Raw genomic sequence first — 7,935 nt, forward strand, 5'->3', positions numbered from 1 at the left:
ATCATCATTGCCATCAGAAAGTGATGATTGCAATGCAATAACTAAATATAGTAACTTCATCTTAACAAAGGCTACAGCCATGAGGGGAGTTGTAAGTACAAAGTAGGATCGATAATGAGGACTTAGAGTAAATACCAGGGCAGGTAGCTAGCAAGGTCTTTCTTAGGCACACGTAACCATTACATGTATGTAGTTAGCTGAAAAATTTATACATCAGTGGGCCTAGGAATAAAAGTTCACCACGCATTAAAATGACATAATATTTATCAAAATATTTTAAACTTTCTTCACCTATGAGAGGTCAAGGAAAGAGATACTCTTGAATGATTTATGGCATGCAAATATGTACACAGTAATTAAGTCTGATCACATGCCATTCACATCACAACTACCATGTTGTCATCGAGACACTAGACGTATGTTGGAATCAAGGCAGTGATGTCATATGCCTTGAACTTTAATTCTTACTCAAGTTATGAGAATGCATCTTGGATGCTACCAATGGAGAGTGTAAACTGCAAAATAGTCCTGGGACAACATAAAGGAGACACTATTCCATCCTGTAGAAGCCTAATTTATATTTTCATTTGTAGTGCATTATTATTTGTTTCAAAAAATGACCAGAGAAAAACAATAGGTGCAGAGAGATTAGTAATTTCCCATTATTTGCAATGGAGTTAAGTAAAATCCTCATTATCTGTGAATCCATTTTGAGATAGACAGAATTTCAAGAAGTCTTTCATGACATTATCTCCTAAAGACAGTTAGGAAACAATTTCTAAACATAACTCTAGTAATTTTTTTCCTTCATAAGAGCAAATCAAGACATTCCATGGAAGAAAAAATTCTTTTCATCAAATATTTGTATCTACTACAGGTATTCCTCGCCAAAAACTACAGATATGTTACAAAAAACGTCATGTTAAGGAAATTTAATGACAGGAGAGAAGCATATACCATTCCAGCAGTAAAAATTCCACATTCTGGATCATTGACTGATTTTTTTGTTGGCTGTTTTGTATCTATGGGTATCGATGTATCCAAGTGATTCAAGATTGCAAACTACAAAATCTTTGATAACGCTGTTTTACACTCGGCATGGAATTGCTCAGAATGGCATTTATCTCTAAAATGGCAAGGAACTGAACAAATGTATGAATGGCATGAAAACAAGGGCTATTTTGCCATCTCACAGCCATGCATTCGTGCATGTGTTCTAGCATTTCCATCCTAAACAAGACATAATTTTGACTGAACCTTTGCACACACGTCAGATTCTGCTACAAAAAGGTAAATAGTGCCTTACAGCTTCGATCCTGAAACATGAAAATAGTCTCTTATGGCCATAACCTAAGGATCAAGTTGCAGGTCAAAACAAATACTGTGTTGGTTTGCTGGAACAGAAGAATTCATAGTAGTGACCAACACGAGCCTCTAAACCGGAAACCCATTACATGCACTCAGCTAAGAGGAAGTTTTTGCGATGGATGAAGGTGCTTTGCTAGGGTTTCTTTGGTAGAGTCACATGCACTCACACAATGCAAAGGAAACTCTTTGTGAGAGTTGATGGGACGTTGAAACAGTTTCTTTGGTTCAGAGACACACACTCACACAACATAAGGAAACATGCTTCCTCATGTTTAAATTACTATTAAAGACTATTATTATGCTTTATCTATCTATCTTTTATAGAGTCAATTACTAAATGAATAAGTTGAATTTGGATCTTAATTATACTTCCCTTACTTATAACAAAGCTACACGAGTGTTCTAGCTTCTTCCTATGTTGAGGTCATGCACGAAGATTGATTGAAGAAAAAGAGAGGAATCTTGAGATTCATCTACGCTGTAGCAAAGACAATAGGCTAGAAAGGAGAATTTAGATTGTCCACCATAACACTCCTCCATGGGATGTGTGACATTTCTCTCACAAGAATGGTGGTATAAGAAAGCTAAGATCCACACACATGCCTATGTAGATTAGGGCGGTTACACTTTTTGCCTCATGTTGTGCAACTGATGGTGACACACAGGGTGACCAGATTTTCCGATTAATCTGGACATGTTAATTAGGACATGACCCCATTTTAAAAATTCTACTACAAGAACATTTTCAAAACTTAACATTAATATTATTGTGTCTGCCTATATATTTGGTTCATTGATGTGGAATTCTTCATAGATTTTTAAATTAATTATTGAGTGGTTTCATTAAATGTGTGTTTAGTCTTTTCTATGGTCTATCATCTGTGATGTTATACATAAGAATATCGTTAATGCGTTATCGCGTACATAAATGAAATGAAATAATCTACTGATGACGCCTTCATATAGGGTAACCAGACATCCTGGTTGGACCAGACGTGTCATCCTTTATAGATACAGTGCCTGGGCAGATTTTTTAAGAATGGTGAAGAGTCCTCCTTTTTGAAAATCATTATTATAAGTACATATATAAATGTGTTAATAGCCACTCAGAACTCAGCAAAATTTCTGAATATTTCTTAAGCTTACCACGGTAAAATACAACTGCAGAAAGGGTATTTTCCCTAATTTCAACCCAGTGGACCACCGAGAGAAACAAACTAAACATTGCCTCTGGTCGTGTTCCAATCCATAGGGTGCACCCTATGTAGTTGTGCTCTAACACTCTTATTGGCTCTTTTGCTCTTTCCTGCTCTGACTGCAAGTGGTGCCACCACTGTACAGTGGCGATTTTAAAACTGAAAAAAGTTGACTAGTGAATTTTGGCGTTAAGAGAATGTTACTGCTGTTGTCTATTAATTATTGCAATATTTACCGCACTAAATGTAAATGTGGAAGTGATAACATATAAAATACAGCAGTGACAATAAGGAGTGGATGCAATTGTAAACATTACACTTCACAATAAATTTATTAATTTTGGACACCAATTTCGTAAAGCATAAGGTTCAGAAAAATTTAAGTGGTTTTAAAACAGAAAACAATTTAATAAATGTGTACTTAAAATTTAAAATATTAATCACTGTGAATAGCTACCCATCACAACATTTCACACGCAGTAAGTTGAAAAATTTAGGGTGTCTAGCCAACCAAAGCAGAAAAATTCTTCTGTTATTTGTGATTTTTCCAGGGAAACTTTTCACCTTGATGTTACGTGATTTCTGCGATAGATAAGAAATTTATAAGGCAAAGGAATGGATCAGTCAACACACACTTTATAATCATATTTTATTTAATCATTTCAATTTATTCAATGCAAGTCAAGAAGATACTTCAACATCATAACTAGATGCTGATGCCACCTGTCCTATTCCACTACTTTTTGAATCTTACTTGAGACAATAGTGCTTGGAATTTTGATTCTGTAGTCTTGTCTGACTTTTAATGGTTCGATGCAACTGTAAAAATTCCACTCAGCTACAGCACTTATGATTATGAAAAACACTTTTTACACCAGATAATGGGCGTTGAACTTTAAAAATTATGCCTGAAATGAATTTAACTGCCAGGCTGGAGAAAATTTTCAAGAATAATTCATGCATAATTCCAGACACTTAAAATTCAATAACAATTCCCGATTTTCCCGGCCACTGGACACAGAGATTCACATGTAACCTAGATTAACTTGGATTTAATATCCACTCTATTCATTATGAACAATTTAAAGAACCAATTCACCACCTCAAATCATATTCTATCTGAATTCACATAATGAACAGAAATTTCTACCTCTAGTGGTCATAGCCAACGTGTTGAAGAGCAAGTAAGGGTGAATCCTTGCCCTCTCTTGTGCTCTTCGATTATGCACTCTTCAGAGCAGGACCCTAATGGACTGGAATCTCAATAGGTGACAACATCACTTCCCAAATGTGACCATCAAAAAGTGCTGAGTAGAGCGCAAGTGCATTTACGGTGGATTGGAACATGGCCTCAGTAAAAGTTAAAAACTTAGCATTGTCAAAAATGCAAAAATTGCTTGAAAAGTTAGACCCACAAACAAAAACAAAACCACAGTGCTAATTAACTTCTTATGCTCTAAATTATGAATTTGCAATTAAGTTTCAATTGTCCTGCTTATCCTCCATACGTCCTTTACTTTTAGTCGTTTCTCACTAGATGTCTGGCCGAGCCAACAGGCATTTTTATACATAAAACATCTGCCACTGGGTAGAGTTGGGATATTCGTCTGGTATCGGGGTGGATTTTTTATGAGTGAGACATTTTCCTTCTTATTGAAAATCATGATTTTTTGCATAGTTAATCTGTTACCAGGTACCTAGCAAGCTGTAAAAAAAATGCAAATATAGCTCGAGAAAAATTTTTCCACAAAATATTACAAAATCATAGGTCTAATTAATTTATACTGTTCTAACTTATGAAATTGCCAATATTTTTCAAGTTGCCTACTTTCTCCTTGCCTCATTTTTAACACATTCCGTGTGGAACATGTCAATTGACGTAGTCCCGTCTAAGTCAGTATATGAAGCTAGTCAATACAAGTGCTCTGCCAGTTGGGCCAGTAGGCCATTCTCCGCCTTCATAAGAAACTAATAGCCATTCCCAAGTTTTTTGATTGTGCGTATGACCTCCAGCAAGGAACCCTTTTTCGAACCGTGCACACCTTATGTAAATAGCCTTGTTTGAACTGAAGGTATGTTGTGGAAAACTCCCTCTTCATCTTTCTTATTTTATCAACCGATTCTGACGACCTTCATAAAAATCGCATCCGCATTGAATGTGTTAACAGCTAGCTAGCTTATACAAATACATAAATTCCTCGAGAAAAATAGGTACACAGAAAAATATATAAAATCATATTGCAAATTTATTTCATTGTTCCAAACTATAAAATTGTCATCATTTTTCAATTGGCCTACTTTTCCTCTTATTGCCTATTTAATTGGGAGCTGCCCTGCATTTTCACCTCATGGCATCTGGTCTCCCTATTCCCACAAGCAAAGGTGACTTCCTGTAGAAATGCATCCATATACACAGCACAAAGCCACTTATGTAAAACAACCGAGTAAATGTCAACAACTTAGGGTCATTAAACTCAGCTTTCACTGTGGATGAGAATAAAACTTACCAACATATTAGATCCGAGTTGTTGGGAGTCTTCCACAGGAATGCATATTTCAGTCCTTTGGGCTGAGCAAGTGAGATGTGAGGTGCCTTCTATCTCATCTTGAATGAAGTCTTTTGTGTCAGCAGGAGTCCCCAAATTGTCATCAGCTGTCTCATCCCATTGGATACTCTGTGTAGAAAGTAACTGTGATAAACTCACCTCTTTCAATTTCAACAAATGAAGCTTACTCGTACTATTGATAAAATAGGATTTTCAATGCGATATCCAAGCATTTTTGTAAAGCTTGACATGTTTCTCTCAATCCAAAACTCAAAAGCTTTTTTATGCTGCTGAAACCAAATTAGGCAGGAAAATACTTGGTATAATCAGTTCACATAGTGGCCGAATTACAACATACATGAGGCATGGAAGAAAGAAAATACACAAATTTTTTCAACATATGTGTCTTTAAATGTGAATCTTTGATGTAGAATATGTTTTTGATTTATTTCTATTGTAATTGAACTCCTGTTTCTATGTACTCAAATACCAACCCAGGGAGAGAAGAGATATATCTCATATTGTGGCCACTATCTTAGGCAGAAGGGTATGAAATCATCAGCCTGATATTGGATGGGAGACTTAAGAAAAGCGGTGAAGAGGAGAAAAAATTGTTCTAGGACTCAAAACATTATAGAAGAGACAGCAATTAGAGATACATGGGACCAATTTCAACGGTTAAGAGAGCAATGCCTGAACAGCCAATGCACTGAGTAGTGTACGTCATAGCAAAGAAGACAAATGAGAATCTAGGAAATTCTGACAAGTCCACTTCAATCACCTGGTGGACGAAACCTTACTAATTTAGGAGATTTTTATATTTTTAAATCTCATCGCTTAGTAAGGTAAAAAGTAAATACAGCTAACATGCTTTTTCAGCTCTAGATTTAAGTGAAAAATTTCTTTGCCAAAGAAACCTGAATTGAGTTGAAATTTTATCAGAAAAAATTCTAAAACAACTAATTCATTAAACAAAATTAACTTACAAAGTGGAACACCAATCCGTTCTCTATACAGAGAATCACCAAAGAAGTTAAATTTCTAACATAATTACTTATCTGAATAAAATATAAAGTTATAAAAAACAGACCTCAAAATTTATCATAATTATCAAAATACCCAGTGTAAATTTAGCACAAAAAAGTTTTCCTCAACAACCCCAAAAATATGCAGAATATCAGATTCAGTGATCATCTTAATTGGTATTCAAAGAAAAAACCTAGGGATTTTATATTATTTAAAGCAACTATATTTTTACCCAAAAACGAAATTATATGTAATAGCGGAAGAGACATAGATTGTTTTAGGAAATATAATGTTCTCATATCAACATACATTTTTGCTAAAATAAAAATGTAAACATTACCCTGTAACAAAGTAACTGTCCAACAAACTAAACAAATCGCTACTCAAAAGATACATCTCGTCCATTTTCTCATTGTGTTTAATTTTATGTATAAAGTTTAAGACGTTAGTAATGACATTTTTTGCAACTATCAAGTTCAAAGCTGAAATTTAATTCCAAATACTGGGCCACTTCTATATACATTGCACCTCTAATCTTTTCGCATAACAAGCCTTGAAAATCGAGAGAAGTTTTTGAACTGTCAGCTTGTCTGTTTTATTAAAAATAAAGAAAACCTCAAGAATTCACATTTTGTGTGTGTGTAGTTGAGCCTATGATTGGACACTAATTTTCAGCTGAATTTAAGTTCACAATTACGATTAGCAGGAACCAGTAAGAGAATATTTCGTTCTTTTTAACATGCCTCGGTTACCAAAGTTAGCACAAATATTTAAAGAGATGGTTTCATTGCGTTGTGGGCGCATAGCCTTTTATGAGTTGACGAATTTGAATGCCCCACTTTGTTAGCCATAATTATTTTACGAGCACATAGCTGAATCAGACAAAAAAACGTCTTTACTTATCATCACCAAAAACACCAACTGCAAGGTAAAAATCACTTTGCATGGAGATTGATAAACAAAGCTTGCGGGACACTGGGCTAGTTTCACTACCCCGTCAACCATGTCCGACGGCCTTGAAAGTACTCCAGTATTATCAATTAACAAAAATAATGATCTTTTTATTTTTAATCTCTACTCAAAGCACTTTTTAAAATAAAGTTGGATTTACCACCTTCAAAAAGTCATACATCATTCTATTTCCTAAGTTGTGGCATCAAGTGAATAATCAATCACAATTTTGAGTTAATCCACAACTAATGATTCAACTTGATTTCTCACTGCTGTCGACACAAAACAAAGACTCTCACTTAACATTTTCCGAAACATGCCATGCACCAGTCTTCAAAAGAGAATAAACGAAAGTACTCACCCTAAAGCAATTTCTCCCAGAAAGTTTTCTCAGCTTTGCGTCCGATTGTAAACAAGTCATTTTGAAAACACTGAATTCCGTGAGCTTTTTCAAACAAAGGGCACACAGGGTGGTGGGCAGGCCATCTCCCACAGCAACCTAAGATAGAAATCAACACGCTATACATTGGAGAAGTGCGAAATGATGCTGATCACATGGAATAACTAAAGCAACATGACAAAGAAAAATAAATAAGTTGTAGGTATCGAACCACTTACTTCTAACCCGAGTAAACCATTTATAGCATCCTTCACAGTAATTCTGCAAGCTACGTTGGAAGTGTATATGTTGTAAAAGTAATCATTATTCTTCATGCATAGTCTGCACATGGTACCCTCAGAATCCCTTTCTGACGAAGCGGTGAAAATCCCGGCGGTACGATTCATGTTTCAACTTCAATCTCTCATTCAATCTTTAAATATGTTAAATCGTCGATGAAGGTACCAAC

This window comes from Ischnura elegans, assembly GCF_921293095.1.
Source record: "Ischnura elegans chromosome 13 unlocalized genomic scaffold, ioIscEleg1.1 SUPER_13_unloc_1, whole genome shotgun sequence".
Classification (NCBI taxonomy): domain Eukaryota; kingdom Metazoa; phylum Arthropoda; class Insecta; order Odonata; family Coenagrionidae; genus Ischnura; species Ischnura elegans.